Source organism: Xiphophorus couchianus, chromosome 15, assembly GCF_001444195.1.
Source record: "Xiphophorus couchianus chromosome 15, X_couchianus-1.0, whole genome shotgun sequence".
NCBI classification, from domain to species: Eukaryota; Metazoa; Chordata; class Actinopteri; order Cyprinodontiformes; family Poeciliidae; genus Xiphophorus; species Xiphophorus couchianus.
Window position 1 is genome coordinate 20,687,629 of NC_040242.1, and position 17,403 is coordinate 20,705,031.

Sequence of the window (17,403 nt, forward strand, 5' to 3'; positions counted from 1 at the left end):
TGTCATTTGATATCCAATATCTGTGTACAACTGTACCAGGGGGACATTAAGTTGCTGCTTTGACAACCAGCAACTTAAAGGTTCAGGACAGTTTTTTTTGCGTGAAGAGGTTTTACAAAGTTATTATAAATGATAGGTCCCTATGGATGTGACATTGCGGAGAGCTGGATGAAAATGTAAAAACCTCTCCTGCGTGATGAAAGCTAACCAGCTAGTCAGATGGACACTGACTGTGTTGAAGAGCAAAAGTAAAATGAAGTAACTCATCCTGAAAGTGTTCATATCTGTGGACTCCAATAGTCTATCTGACATTAGCAGTCTACTACTTCACAAGAAACCACTGCTATCAATGGGGCTATTTTTGTTCTGCCAGTCAACGTTCCTGTCACTACGTGGAGTTACTTTGACTAGACCTTCGGTCTGCATCAGAACACGTCATCAGCTGATTTTTTGCGGTGACCGTGAGTTCGCCAGGATGCTTTTAAAACTATTCTGGGACGTGGAAATTGATGAAACGCATCGTCTTCAGTGCCGCTCCACAACTGACCATCAGACGTCTACATATTGAACTCTTCACACTTCCTCTGAGTAACCGCTAAGGCAGCTAATTATGGCTTTGGAAGAATATGATGGCAGGCATTTATGATACCTGTATAATGATAGAAACATCCGTTACAATAAATGCAGCAAAATCTAGTTCCAGGAGAGACCCTGACTCAGACGGACAAACATCCTAAGGTTTGTCTCCTAGAATAGCTACTAAAGTAGGTACAACAGGCATATTTATAGTCTGTATAAATCAGTAATTACTCATAAAGCATTCATCGTATTAGTCTTTTTCCTAGGGTGGGGGGGAAGCGCTAAGGCTCCAAGGAGGAAGTTTGGAACCAGGAGTTTGAATAGATTTCCTTCACTCCCCCCCCCCCCCCCCCCCCCCCCCCCCCCCCCCCACACACACACACACACAGGATGTAGAAACCTGCCATGACAACCTTCCATAAACATGCCAGTAAACTACATTTCCATTGCTCCGTTTCAGGCGATGGATCGGTCGAACAATCTGCAATTGGACCTCATAGATTTCCTCTCAGAGCGACTCAGAGATGGATGAACTCCGTCCGCACAAGGACAGGACGAAGCACAATGAGGCTGTGATTTGTTGTACGCCCACAAAGCTGCGTTATCACTTCAATATCAACGAATTGCGATAGAGAAAGGAGGTGGTTCCCCCGCAGAGGTGTTGGAGGATGTGGTGAGGTGGAAGAGGAGGGAAGGGAGTGGAAGGGGCGTAAGGAAGGACATTCTTTGTTCACGCTGCTCAAACAAGAAATAATCAAGGTTTTTATAATGAGCAATTGACATTCACACTTTTGCCAGGATTACTGTATTGTGGGTGGGGACATTACGTCTAACAAAGAGAGAAGCATTTTTGGTAGATCGGTAATAAAGTCCAAGAAAGCCCGGCGCCATCAGTGTTTCCTTATTGAGGGTGACTGTGAGTCAGCAGCACTAATAAGGTATGTTTCCTTTAAATCAAAGTCTGCTCCTTCGTTCTTCCTTCCAGTTTTTCTTTTTGTTATACCAGTCCAACAGGAAAAGAAAAGTTTCAGGTTTTTCATTAAAGCTCTGCTCTGGTTGAAACTGCTGAGGGGGGCCTCTCTGCTTTCCTGCTCCCGCTGTGGAGTGTAGAGGCTGCCGAGTGGCTCCTGGCTCTGGGTGACCACCTCATCCTGTTGGTAGTGAGCAGGAAAAGAGCACAATAACGCTGGAAAACTGCTGAGCGAGCTCAGCATTATGCAAACACCTTTGTACTTTTCTGTTTCCTCTCATCCACTGACTTGTTCCTGGAGAGACATTTCATAGCATCACCATAATCACTTTGTGTGTCTGCTGCCTACAGAGCCTGCAAGGCCTGAACTCGTATACCTACAACCTTTGATGATGATTGTTCGATTAAGTTTTGTTCATTTAGCGCCAGAACTCTATTCTTTGTTTTTTCTCATGTTTGCCTGCAACACTTCCCGTACATCTGTGTGGATTATCGTCGTTTCATCCGATTTGACTTCAGTCTCCATGTGCTCCAATCCGCCCAGAGGCTCCAGAATCAGTAGAGCAGGCTTATGTTGAATAAGTAATATAGCAGTTTGTCATAAACTGTATTTCTCCTTACAAAGGCGGAGGCCTAAAAGCGTACAAAATATGCTTACCGGTTTTAATTTGTGTACCTGGTGGGCTACATGACGGAGTACTATCTCCATGGTTACTAATGATTGGATGCGTACCTTCTACATATGCAAAATCGGATTCCATGTTACTCGCTTCCGAGGTGTTTTGATGTTAATCTTACCTTCTAAAAAGTGTTTGCTGCAAATCTGCGAATACGCCAAGGACGGCCAGTTCTTACAATTGACTCGTTACTAAAATAAAATGTTACCAGCATCATTGCAGAGTTCATGTGTGCTTTCTTCCTGAAGGTCGAACATTTCTGGTAGCCTTTGGGTTGGCTCAGGCTACTGCAGGAGTTTTCATCTTCTTTACAGCACGAGCCTCCGGTCCTCAGGGCTTGGTGTTTGTATGTATTCCTCGTCTAATGTCCCTGAACTAACCTCTCAACAGATCTCTGTTCCAGAAATCCTCCTTTATTGGTCTCCACGAACACGGTGGGCCACAAAAGGACATTGCTATGGTAGCCGGCTGTTCCAGGGATCCAAGCATATTTATGGACGTTTAGTGGAAGGAAAACGGTGAACTAAGCCACGGTGATGACTGTAGCCACAAGAGTGAAACAAAGTCCACTCAAGAGTTTGGGAGAGGGAAGATGTGGACTGGAGTCGGTTTTTGCGGCTGATGCCAAAAAAAAGTACCAATACAGGTATTCTGTACTGAACGCCACGGAAAATCTATAAGGTGTCAAGGAGTATTGACAAAGCATTGACTACATATAACGTGCAGTACATGGACATACTTTTTAGTTGACTCACATTTCTGGATGAAAACTCTTTTGTCGCTGATCTGAATGTAATATTCTTATTTTCTGAGGAACAGAATTTCCTTGATTCTGGCTTAAACTTGATTCTGGCTCAAGTTTAAGCCAGAATCCTCAAAACGACAATGTTGTAATTTACTGACGTTGACCCATAGATGTTGGTTTTCCGTGTCCAGACCCGTTTGTGTCTCCATTCCTCTCTCACTGTGGCGCCGCCTTCGTTCAGACGTTTCAAGGTTCACTGAGTAGTTCATCACTAGACTACCTTCTGACCTTCAATGTCCTTCACTTGGGTTTTATTACAGCGGAATGAAACGAGAGTCGGGGTTTCCATTTTTAGACGCTCTTTATCTTCTATTCTAAAACCAGGGTCAGCTTGGCAAACTCACGGCAGGGTTGGCTTTGTCCTCAGAAAACCTTTTTACTGTTTTTCAGTTTGACGTTGGTCGTCTGCTGACGTGGAGCCGGCCCTCAGTGTGCCGCACCGAGTCAAATGGCTGTCATCAGTAGAGCAGGAAAAGAGGAAAAGTCGGGCGTTTCCATGCCAGCAGGGACAGCTCATGTGTGACCTCACATGTGACCTCGCGCACCTACACCCATCTCAGACCCTTTTCGGTTTATCTTCCATTCTATGTAAACACCCAGAGCGACACGAAGAGACGCGCGGGCAAAGAATGACAAAAAACATCGCTAAGACTTTCACTTCTAATATATTCAGATATGTACCTCAACTTGTGTCATGTAGTTTCTAAATAGAATTAATGTACTTTTTAAATATTTTTTTAAAATGAAAAACAATTTTATTTGTCTGAATTACACTGATAACGGGATTAAACTCATTTCAGCTGTGATTGTACACTAACAGGGAGATTATTAAAAGAAAAAGCAATAAGGCAAACATTATGTCCAGGGCTCTTATAAACGAGTATTTCAGTATGTATCGATCATTCTGATGATAAATTTAGTAATGGAATGAAAAATCACCCTGTTCTGCAGCAACTACTTAAGCTGGTAAAAAAAAATCAATACATTGTGGTGGAACCGGCCCTTTAAGAGCTTCCATGATCTTGATTTGCCCCAAAATGAAAATGAGTTTGAAACTCCCGGCATAAGGGAACAGTGACTGATTTATAGAACTTTGTAGGTAGATGTGGTCGGTGGGCAGGTTCTGTTCCACAAACACGTTCCTGTTGGCTGTGCGCTAAAGAGTAAAACAGAATTTAACTGCAATGAGTCTCTAGGCAGATAATTGGCCTCGAGGAATTTAAGAGTGGAGGTTGTTGGATTATTCGGTGAATCGTTACAGCCCTCGTTATTTCTAAGGATAGAGCGCTGCTTGGCTTACATGTAGAAGTTATCTACAGCAGCAGAAAATACAAAAAAAAGCTTTGTAAAGAGAAGGAAATAAGGAACAAATTCTATTTGAAAATCAAGATTAAAATTGTCATAATAAAAAAGGTGCTTATTGTGTTCAAGGGCAACTCCAGTTCATTCCGTGAGTTGATTTTAATCTGTTTAGTTGATGGAACATCAGTTTACAGCAAATGCAATCTCAAACCACTTCAGTACAACGTCCAAATGATCCAATGAATTCCAGAACAACCCAATCAGACTCAGATCCAGTTGGTGATCTAATACGGTCCTAATCACGACCGTCGACCGTTTCGGGTTCTCGAGTCAAAGAGCTGCAAAGACTTTGTTTGGGAAGAAAAACATAGAAAAAAGAATATATTTTTAAAAACAGCTAAAGGTTAAAAGAAGCAGTTCACGAGAAAAGCAAAACGGCAAAGTGTCACTGACCATTTTAAACACATCAGTGCTTTGAAGGGAATTAGTGAATTGTGAAATGGGCCCCACCTCCCTCTGGCAGCGATGCCTCCTGCCGTCCTTCTGGTTGACCTGTGAGGTTCCCTTGTTCCACTGAGACAGATAACAGCTCTGCTCTTGTCCTGAGCCGAGGCACATAGGGGGGGAAAAGGTAGCGCCAAACGCTCAATGGCAGGAAACACCCTCCCTACAGGACGTTTGTGTGAAGCTTTCAGGTTATACAAGCAAAAAAAAAAAAAGTCTTAATCTAAAACCCTCATCCATGTAAACATGGAGATTCTTTGTTTTTGTTTCTGGTCTGCTCTGCTTGTGCTGGAGACACATTAGAAGAGAAATCAAGTGTAAACTTCATTAACAACACAGTTTTGAGAGATGTAAAACACAAAACTGTTAGGAATAAAATTCTCCTTCCTCTGACATTGAACCTTCTGAGGTATTTCCAAAAAACATGAATAAACAAAGATACTTATGAACAGAAATATTTTTGGTGTTAAAAGACTGGAATCAAGCGGCGACCTGTTCTGGAACATCAAAGATATGGGATTGCCTTTTAAAAGTTAGCTGTCAAAACATTTCAACAATTAACCTTTCCTTATGAAGTCAGATGAATTATTCATGCATGTGTGAGAAATCCTTTAGTCTCCCATGGCAACCGTTCAGCTGTGCAAAACGCCTGGACGGACCTAGCTCCGCCTTCGAGGGCAGAGCTCCTCCTCAGAGCTGCTGTTTCCGAGCTTCGTTACAGAGCAGCTCTCCTCTGTGACTCGGCTCCTTCAGACTAGCCAGCAGCAATTAGCAAACACCTGGTGGAGGAGCTACTTCTCAGTGCAACACTGGTAAATATGTTGTTAAAGAGAGGAGTCATGTTGTGATGACTTCCTGAAGGCGGAGCTTCAGAGAGAACATGACTTTCTTAAAGAGACAAAGGGCCGATTTCAAGGCATTGAAATTACAAAGTCATATTTCATATATTATGCATTTTTATAACAACTGAATGTAAGATATTTACTTGACTGTGTTCTAAAATTGTACCACGTGCCCAGAGACACATCTGATAACTAAAACTGGTCAGATATTAATGTTTATTTCCATATTGGGTTTTGGTCATGTGACAGTGATGGAGAGCAGGAATACTGGGAATACTGGGAATACTGGGTGTTTATCTAAAGCAGAGAAACAATGTCAGCTGTGTGTTTTTTCAAGGAATACAAATTGTAACTAAACATCCATCCATCCATCCATCCATCCATCCATCCATCCATCCATCCATCCATCCATCGTCTTTACACCCAAGAGTAACTAAATATATATAATGTATATAGTAACTTTGATAATTATGATAATTACCGGTCATAACACCAGTATTTATATCAGATAACAATATCGGTCATATTGGTTCAGCCCTAGTTTAAAGTAATCTTTTCATTTCATCACGTTTCAGAAGCGGTGTTAGTTCTTTAGATCTTCGTGGCCAAACATGCGTCACCATTACGCTCTAGTTTGTGTTGGTCTATCACTAAAGAAATGTTTACAACTTGTCTTTTGCAGACACTTTCTAAAATATAAAATTGAGCTCGTTATGTAAAGACAAGCTCACTTCTGTTCATCACAGAACAGATCAAACATGGAGGACAGCGCCTGGAGGACAGCGCCTGGATGAAGCCTGTGTCAACGCGCGACTCGCTCAGTTTCCTGCAGGCCTGCAGCCAGTCTGCTTCATTCCACAGTTAATTTGCTGGAATCTCCTGATCCGAACGGGCCTGCTCTCGCAAACAGAGCCAGATTCTCCTCGGCTCGTTTTTCACACCCGGCCGAGTCGAGCCAAACAGAAGAGCCTCAGTGTCCGGGGTCCGGTCGCCACATCGGTTCAGCCGCGTTTCGTTGGGCGTTTTGATTTGTTGCCAGGTCAACTGTGGGCCTGGCAACAGTGGATTTATTGGCACATGTCACCATTGGCTGCATTTCCTTCTATTGTCCTTTATGTAATAAGGAAGCAAGGTAAACAGGAGGCTGAATACTGCAGTGAAACACTCAACACTTCATGTTGTCACCTGCGTGAGGCGATGAGAGATGGATGGCTGTGCCAAGGATACAGCCGTCCCTGCCGCCATTGTGTGAGATTGACTTAAAAATAGCGGAAAGTTTCAAAATGCTCTGAACATTCAGTCTTATAATATATTTACATGCACAATGTTACATTCTACTTGTACCACAAGCTGCGTTTCCACTACAAATGCACGCAAAACTTAATTGATGTTTCGCTAATGTCGAGAAAACACAATTTTGCAATTGAAGTGTTTCCATTAAATAAAAAAACACAATGAAAATCATATCAATAGGTTTGTTCACAGGATAGGTCTCTAAAAAATGATTATCCCATCATCCTCTTGTCTTCTTCTTCTTCGTAGTTTGCGCCAGTGGCAACATCCGGTTGCTGATCATGTGACTCACATGATGCGAAAGAAGTATTTCCATTGCAGTTATGAAAAATAAACCAATGTTGATGCGTCCAAAAAAAAAAAAAATGGAGGGCACTAGAACCCTCCATTGCAGGGAATATGACCCTGTCCCTGCACAACGCTAGTGCCAAAACATAGTGCCAAAGGTTTTGGCACGAGTGCTAGTGCCAAACCATTTGCACTCTTTTATACAGTCTTTTATCCTAGTGCCAAAACATTTTTATCAAAAAAATAAGTTTAAAAAAAAAATTTATTTATTTTAATTGCTGTGTTTCCATTGAACACATTCATTTGGAAGGATAAACCAAAAGAGAACTAGCCTGGGATAAAACTAAGCACTTCAGCAACAACAAACAAAAAGCAGAAAACAAGGCAACAAGGAAACTAAAAGAAACAAACTGATCTGGCAACAGAATGCAATAAACATTATTTAATGAACGGAATATGTCCAGAGTAAAAAAACATAAACACCCAGGAATATGACATGATTCTAAAGGTTGCACTGAAAGGTTATTTTATCTGTATACTATTATTTATAGTAACTTGTGGCTGAACAAAATCGTAACAATCATTCTTCCTTGACCTCCCAAAAATTGTCATCTTGGCTCATCGACAGGACGGAATGGCGTTATTGTGTTGGACGCGCCGCCGCCGCTCTACACGGTTTCCCTCTCAGGTTTCCTCCCTGCTCGTTCTGGTCCCACCTGCACCGCCGCTGATCAGCAAGATGGAAAGCACAGGAACGCCGTTTGTGCGTTCCCTCCTGCTGAAACGGCTCCGCCTCGGAGCGCAGGCCAACTTGGCACACATGCAGAACTTTTCTGAACTTCCCCCCGACCTCAAGAGCAACAATGCTCTCCCCTGGACGCTTGAAAAATGGCTGCCGGTCCTCGTCCACGCACTAATTGATTTCTTTTTCCTCTCCAGTTGTTCGTGTTCTTCACCGAGTCCTGCCCGTGTTTAGGGTGTGTAATTTTTTTTGCGCAGCAGGAAAGCAGAAGTCAGTGCAGCTCTGATAAGATTAGGTCAGGTAATTGTTCTAAGATATTGTTAAAACGACAATATTAGCGAGAAGTCTGCAGTTCAGGAAGATGAAAAAACCAAAGATTTGAACAGAAAATAAACCCAAGACAATGTTTTATCTTGTTTTTGCAGGAGTGCTCTGTAATTCTTGGGGCAGTGCATCCATTTCCCACTTCCACCGCTTATTACTTATGCTGTTTTTTGTTTGGTTTGTTGTTTTTTATTCTTGTTGCCAGCTCCTCCCTGGCCTATAGCTATGTTTGGGAAGCCGTTCTATTCCCTTCAAGCCTCCAACATCTACATGCCTGGATGGAAGGACTGGAAGCGACATGGATGAATTTAAACTCTGACGGTCTTCATGTGATCCGTGTGTTTTCCACCCTGCAGGGCATCCAGAGATGTTGGATGTAGGGTGGGGGTCAAGAAAACGATTCCCACACATCCTGCACGTCTCTCTCTGAAGCCGTGCTCTACAGCTATAGAGACGGATGAGGACCTTGGTGAGGGAGGACATCTTAACTGATGATCCTGGATGGAAAATGTCCCTGCTGTATGGAACCGTCATGCATTGAACTCCCTGAAGTAATAGCAGCAGAATGTCATTCTGTGGGAACATCTTCTCTTTCTCCAAACTTAGCTTCTCGTCCTGCCAGAAGCTGCTTTCTGGCAGACCCTCACTCTCACGCTATAGATTTGAGTCACACTCCCGTTTTCCCACACAGTGAGACAATGTTTAACATCATGGAGGGCTGGACCTTTTCTCCAGGTTCTCCAGAGTTCAAAAACAAAACCCAACAACACTTAATCGACGTTGCCAACTTAAAAACTTTGGGCCTACGTAACGAGTATTCAGACCCCTTAAAGCAACTGTTTTTAATAAACTGACTTACAGCAAATAAAATATTGTTTTATGTTTTACTAGAGTCTTTCAGAGCCTGACATAACATACAGATAAACGTAGGCAAAACGTCAGCAGATGTCTACCCAGTTTATAATCTTGCACTGTGAAAACTCCTCCCCTCGCAAACCTGCTAGGAAATAGCTAGCTCGTTTTCTTGAGTTAGCAGAGCAAGATTTTAAGTAAATGTTTTCTGTGTAGCTAATGGCACAAAACCATCCAACAGAAAAACTTCCACACTCTGAGATTTTAAACAAACGTGTAGCTACTTTTGCCAAGATAGCTGCACCTTGATCTCTCAATGTTTGAAAGTGTTCACCCACTGAGACCTGCTAGCAAATGTGAAGCTAGTTTTGTGTCACAGGATTTTGTATCTAGCTAGCTTTGTAGATCTGAAGGACTTGGAAATGTAAAAACTACTCTACAGCGAGGTTTCTCTCAGACGAAGCTAATACCGGAGCGCTCACTCTGACCAATGTTGCGTTCCTGTTAGTCAGAATTTGGAAATCCTGACTTCCTACATCACCGCTTGAAATCAGCCGTAGCACTGGGAAGTATTAGTTTCTTTAGCTTTAGTTTGAGTAGAAATTCGATGGACGGAGTCATGACTGGGTTTCTGTCCTTGACCTGCTGCCTCCCGAAATCAAGTTTGGATACGTTTATGAGAAATAAAAGGGGAAGTTCAACTTCAGGTTTGAAGTTGAACTTCCCAGGAGGCAGTAATTTGCTTCTGAAATTACCGTCAGAAGGCAGAGCAGCTTGAGAAAAATCCCGCTGTTGGCATGAAGAAACATTTCTTTTAGTTCTTCCAAGGAAACTTAATCAGTAGTTATTGTCCATCCTACTTGGAAATCAGATTTGGCCCTTTGAACATGAAGTGTGAGACTGTATAAAAAAATAGAAATTCAAGAATGTTTAGTTTAAAAAATAAAAAAACATTGATAGAACTTCAATGAACAGAAGAACTGTCATGGTGGGACAAGAGGCCGGTTCATGAAATTACTTTTTAGGGAGCTAAAAAGAAGAATTAAATGTTTTTTTAATAAAATGTGAGTATTTGTTTTAACAGTCCTTTGTTTTATATATTCACAAAACATATTTTTGTTTAACTTACAGGCTGATGAACTTTTTTCTGGCAGAGTTGTTCATACTAGGATGAACCACTGTTCCTGTTTTCCCATAAGAACAAGGGACAGAAACATCAACACAACGGGGCCTGTAGTTGAACAGTTTTTGAACTCCCAAGGAAACCTTTAATCTTCAGGGTCTCCAGCTCATTTTCACCCTCGGGAAACCTGCCTCTTGTTTACACAGCACCCCAAACTTTTCTGATTCCTAAACGGCACATTAACCAACGCGAGTGGAAACTCGCTCTTCACCTTCTTTTCCCGGACCAGCGCCTGTCGGCCGCTGATAAAATGGGCGTATTTGAACAATGACAGACCGCCAGGTTCAAGGGTGGCAGCAACAATATTTGGCGAGGATAACGAAGTGGAAACCTTGTGCAATAACTCTGGCTTTGTTGTAACGGGAATGAAGAAAAGTGGAATCTGGGATGTGCCAAACAAACCCAAAACTGGCTGATGTCACATGGGAGGAATGTTGAAGTCGTGTTGGACATGGAGGGATTTCTGCTTTTCACCAAAGAACAAACATCTTGTAACGATATAATAGACGATTTATGAAGAACAGAGCTAATCAGAGCTCATTGTTGCTCCAATATATTTTTAACAGAACTTTTTGAGATTTAGCCAATTTGGAATTAAAAAAACCTAAACATTGTCCATGTTTAGGTTTAAAATGTTTTTCTCTTCATATATAATATACAGTTGAAGCTACATTCATATCCCAAATAAGACAAAAACACTTTTTTTCCTCACTATCTGAAGTCAAATCAGACCAAACTTTTCTTGTTTTAGCTTAGTAAGAATTACCAAAAATAATTTCTACTTGCTAAATGTCAGCAAAGTTAGCAACAAAAAAAAATTTTTAGAATTTGTTTTTCTTTTTAACTTTCATCAAATTCAAAAGCCTACATACATTTGGTCAGTACCAGGGACAACTGTTTTCTAAAATGTATGACTTGGATCAAACCTAAGCCAGAACAAAAAACTTTGGTCTGATTTACTTTCAGACAGTGAGAAAACCATCCTGTTTCCTCCCCCATGTTTGACAGACGGCATCAAGGACTCGACTAGTGTCTTTTCATTTGTTCTGCATCTCATAAATGTTCTTCTTTGGGGTCCAGACACCTCACACTTAGATCCAAGTCTCCACGACACCCTTTTCCAGTCTTCCTCTGTTCTGTGTGCTCTTTGGCCCATCTTAATCTTTTCATTTGGTTACCTGGCCTCACATGTGGCTCTAACTGCGAAGTCAGTCGACGTTCAAGTGGGTCCAGCCTTTGTTCTCAGGTTGTCGTTTCCCTGCCAGCGCTGAAGGCCAGGACAGAGCTGGGAAAGAAAGCTCCTCATTGCAGAAGGACGTACAGCTGGTTTCCTCCGGTTGATGTCATTACGTCTTGTTGGTTTGTGGTTATCTTGTTTTCCTTCATTCTGGCCATTTAGATTTTCAACTTCAATTATTATTATTATTTTTTTATCCGGAATAAAATAAAAAAGCTAAAGTGAATCCCTTAATCTGACCAGCAGTCCCATCCCAGTCAGCAGCTGTGCTAATATTAGGTGTTTCTGGCTGACAGCTCCAGTAAAATGTGGAGCTCTAAGTGTTGAACGTACTTGGCCAACTCTCCGCTCTTCTTCCTGATCGTATTTTATCCTGTTTATAGTTTTCTACTTATCAGGAGGCTACAGAGGAATTGTTGTGAAAAGAGGACGTGCCAAGAGAGCACGCTCGTATATTCATTAGTTATGTCGAAGGAAAGGATGCATGTCTTTGTCATAATATTTTCAAGAGCTGCTGCCAAAGTTGAGATGTATTTTCATATTCACTTGAAATACGGAGCTGAACCGAAGTCTTATTTTATAGTGGAAGGTAAACTCAAATGTTTGGAATGTCTGGATGGAGTCGGATGGATAAATAAAACCATATTTAGCGTCATTTCAGCTGAAGTAAAAAATCTGCGCATGAACGGCACAGATTGACCTTCCTCTTGTGGGATCGGGATCGGTTGGGTTTTGAGGGAGTGAATCTGAAGTTCATATTTCTGCTGCGGTCATCATTTTGTTGTGCTGCAGAGACAAGAGGTAAAGGTCAAACATGTTATAACTTGAACTGTAAACAGAAGCAGAGACAGATCTGTGATGGTTTTGGTTCCTGAAAAGAATCCTTGGGAGACTCGGCGGCTTTGTCTTAAAATAGCAAAACCTGTCATTATGAAAAATGGAGGAGGGAGTTAAGATCAAAAGAAGGGATTTCATTCTTAAAACAATAAAAACTTTATTACAAAAGTATTGGGCAACTTCCCCTTTTGCGGCTACAGCCATTTGAATTCTTCTGAGAAGGTTTTCCACAGAGCGTTTGGCAAGCCGGGCACTGTTGGATGTGAAAACCTGGCTGACAGTCTTCACTCTAATTCATCCCAAAGGTGTTCTTTTAGGCTGAATTCAGGTCTCCACACCAGTTCCTTCACACCCAGCTTGCACATCCATGTTTTTATGGACCTTTGTGCCAAATGATGTTGGAAAAGAAATGGGCTAAACTGTTTCCATGACGTTGGGAGCATGGAAGTGTCCAAAATGTCTGTATAAAACAAACACGCCGAGCTCCCTGCACCAATCCTCGACACGTTGCAAGTCCTGTTGCACCGGGATCTCCCAAACCCCAGGCCCAAACCCCAGGCCCAAACCCCAGGTCCCTACATGTCCATTGGGTTGCCTGGCAGAGAGAGACATGGTCTGCGTAACACTACTGCATCTGAAACTTAGCAATGATGTCAAAATGCTGAAACACAATCTGTACTTCATTTGGCTCAGACACTGAGAGAAAACAACAACATAATACGTACATATGGCTTCTACCGTCACAAGGCACTTAAAAAGCAGAAACAAATTACTTACTAGCCTTCCACATGATAAATGCATTAGAGCGGTCTTATTTGTAATATGAGACAGTCTTGATAAACATTTACTGACGTTGGTTTCTCAGAGAACCACGAGGCATCTAAATGGACGGTAGTGACGTGGGTTTGCTTCGTTAGAAAAAATATGACTCCCCTGGTGAAAATCAGCGCAAATATCGACAACAGGAAGTGACAAAAAGGGTGCTCCATTACAAGATTAATGGCACAAATTACTAGAAAATTGACTCAAGATGACTGTCTCCCTCTAGCCAGGAACTTGCCTCATGGAGTATTAAACACATCTGAACTTTGCCAGTGATCATCTGGATGAGCCAGAGGAGACATGGGAGAAGGTCATGTGGTCAGATGAAACTAGAATAGAACGTTTTGGTGTAATTTCCACTTGCCGTGTTTGGAGGAAGAAGAAGGATGAGCACAATCCCTAAAACACCATCCCAAACATAAAACATGGGGTTGGAAGCATGATTATCTTTGGGTGCAAAGGTGACAGGACGACTGTAGTTGGTGCCGCAGTGAGGGAGTGGATGGACGGGGTTATGTATCGCAGGATTTTAGGCAACAACCTCCTTTGCTCAGTATGAACCAGGGGGTCTCCAAGTCCAGTCCTCAAGAAGAGTCCACCCCATTTTTCTCCATGTTAGATTGCTACTGCCCTGCAACTGTTAGATAGACCCTGTTCCAACACAACTGAATCCGATGACTGAATTAATTCTTCAGCATGCAATCAAGTTGGGCAAAGAGCTATTCATTTGATATTGGTGTGGCAGAGCAGGGATGCATCGAAAAGTTGCAGAGCAGAAGCTCTAGAGGACTGGACTTGGTGAACTCCTGCTATAAGCACTGAAGACGGGTCATAGCTGGATGAAAATGACCCGAAGCACACAACCAGGGCAACTCCATAGTGGCTCCGTAAGAAGTGGCTAGTGCAGCTAGCCACAGGTAGGTAACCAGCTTGGCTAGTGGCCTAGTTGGTCTCCAGACTTGAACCCAATAGAAAGTCTTTGGAGGAAGCTCAATCTCCATGTTACCTAGCGACAGCCCCAAAACCTGAACAATCTGGAGAAGAGCTTTACAGAGTAAGGGGCCAAACTCTCTGCTGCAGTGTCTGCAAACCGGATCAATAATGACAGGAAATGTCTGAACTGTGTGTTTGTAAACAAAAGCTTCTGGATTATTGGCACATGTGACTCTCCTAGTGATTTTACTAACCCAGTCTGTCTCTCACAATTGAGGTATACCTACAATGAATATTACAGGCCTCTTCATTTTTCTCAAGAGAGAAAACTCAGAAAAAATCAACGACATATCAAATACTTATTGCGCAGTGTTCTTCCTGTAACACTGCAAACCTTCTCCAAGTCAAAAACCAGGTTGAAATTCTTATAAATCTCTAATATCGTGTTGTGAATAAAATACGTAAAACCGTAAAGATATGATTTATGTTCTTGAAATTGTTGTTCAAATGTGGATAACTGTTGTCTTGAATATTTATGGGCATTACAGGGCCAACGGATTGTTTGCCTAAAACACCAGAACTGTGGAACTTGGACCAACTACCATCAGCACCTTTTCCACGTCCTGTTCTTTTCAGCCTGTGTCCTCCTGGACGGTGAGTACTGTTTGAGTTGGCAGCCACGCCGGGCCTCCTCTTCATGATCGCAGCGGGGAAAATGTCAAAGTGAAGCAATCTGGGAGAGGAGAAAGTCCCCCAGTCGGAGCATCACAGGCTGGGCCTTGGTGTCATCTGTGACCCGTCGCTTCCGTCTGGACCAGGAATCACAGCTTAGTGTGAGTGTGTGTCACTGACTTCTGGTTCGAGTTTGACTGGAGAGGGCACGAACACTCAAAGTGACTAAGAAAGAAAATGAAAAGTGACAACAAATTATCAGTAATTCGCGCAAGCAAAAGACTTGACGTCACGACCTGCACAATGATTTCCATGAACGTATTTTCCTTTTTTACTCACTGGACACTCCTCCCACAGGCAGAGGACTTCAAGTGCTTCCAGCCGGTCAATCAGTTCATACCACATCTTCCTATTCAGAAAAGATGACAAAACGCAGCTTAAAAGCAGAACATTGACCTCAAGAGTTATTTGTTGACCACAGTGGGAAACCCAGGAGTAGGAAATCTGTGTTTAGCGTCACAGAACGCATTCACACCGACTCCCTGGATTTTATCGGTGGATTACCCACTTATTTGGTTTGACTCATAATCCTGTTTTGAATCAAACGTAGATTATTCTACGACGTCTGAACGACAGTTCAGTGCAATGTAGAATTTCACAAAAGCTAATCTATCAATTTGCTGCAACGGCAGTCATGTAGTCCACAAATCCAGACAAATCCGGCTTTTATGAAAGAGTCAGAAGAAGAAAGACATTTGTGAGCAAAAGCTTTGAGCGTTCGGTCTAAAGTTTGCTGCCAGTTGCTCTGGGAACGCTGGAAACGTGTGGAAGAAGGGCGTCGGGCAGACAAGAAAACAACAGAGGATTTTGGCCTTTAAGCAAAACTCTGGGCTGAGCAGAGCATTAACCCTGAACACACCGTCCCTGTGGAAAGACTCTGCACTGGCAGCGTCATATGGAGCTAAATTGGGGCCATAAAGTTTGTTCAACAGGAAAACAAATGAACCTGAAAACAGTTAAAACTGAAAGAAAGATGTGCAACTGAAAGAAACGTTCAAAGCTACGTTTCAGAGTCGAGGTTTTCTTTTTCAGTTTCAATTTTATTTCTTTTGAACAAACTTCATGGCGCCAGTTTAGCTGCTTTTCCAGCAGGTCACAGAGAAAGAGCTTAGAGTGAGTGGAAAGATAAGTGGAGATGAATAAAAGCGATACTGAAAGAAAACCGGTTAGAGGCAGGCAACCACCCTAAAACACACAGACAGATCAAAAGTGCACGTGTGTTAAAATGGCCCAGTTAAAGTTCATAAGTAAATTCTGGAAGATAAATGCAAACCTATGTCACAATTTTCTGGTTTTTACTTTGTTGGAAATTTGTTGAAAACCATATGGGTCCTTCCATTTGTTAATCTTGAATCTTGAACACAGATGTCAAACTCCAGCCCTGGAGAGCTGGAGTCCTTCAACTCCTAGATGTCGCTCTGTCAACACAGCCGACTCATAATTAGGTTATGCTTGAGTGCACGAGGAAGTAATTCAGTACTTTGATTCTGGTTGTTTGGACGTAGATCAACCAACCAGGGCTGGAGTCCTCGAGGACTGAAGACCACATAGCAATGTGAGGGTTGGGAATACTTTTGTAAAGCGCTGTACTGTACAGTGAGGTTGGGAGATTCGACAAATTTATCGACCGGCGACGGTAGGTTGAGTCCCTCACTGGTCGTTTTTTAAAGAAATCTATATTTTGGAGGGTTACTTTCCTAATTAAGAACATTGCTTGATTGAAGGCAAAAGATGCAGTCCACTGAAAAAATAACAACTATTGCCGTTTTTGACGGTGCACACAAACTCCTTCCAGCTGCAAGCAAAGCGAAAACTTTGTGTATTTTGACGACTGATTGATACATTTTTAGACTTTTGGGTTCCAAGTTGACAAGTCTGACTGGTGATGTTTACATTGTTCCACCCACAAAGAAAAAGTCCAATCGTACGGCCCATGGTCATTCATTGGACTGACTAATATTGGCTGGATAAACGTTACATTTCACCCAATCTTTCTCCATAGTCCTGTCCCACTGCCATTTCCAGAGGGATTCCTTTGGTTATTGTTCTGTTTCCTTTTTTGCCTTGTTTATTTGATGGCGTTCCCTGGGGTGCTCCTGCTTCCCCACACTATTTAAAATTTTCATGTTAGGTTAATTAGTGACTTTAAGTAGTCTGTAATTGGCCGCATATGTTCCTCATTGCATTTCTCGGCGTCGGCCTTGTGACCTCGCTGACCTCCCCACCGGGGCCGGCTCCGGTGACCCTGAACATAAATACGCCTAAAACGTGACCTTTTGGTTGAAACCCTGTGGTAAAATCTGAGATAACATCAAACTCACCTCTCCGCTGGAAACTACAACCTGGATGTTTGAAAAATACCTGTCAGACATGAGCTTGTGCTGCTGGAGAAATGACAGATTTTTGTCAACACCTTTTGTTTTGAGGTCAAGGAGTGAAGTCGCCTGAAAGGTCACAGAAATATTCCTCAGTGATCCTGAT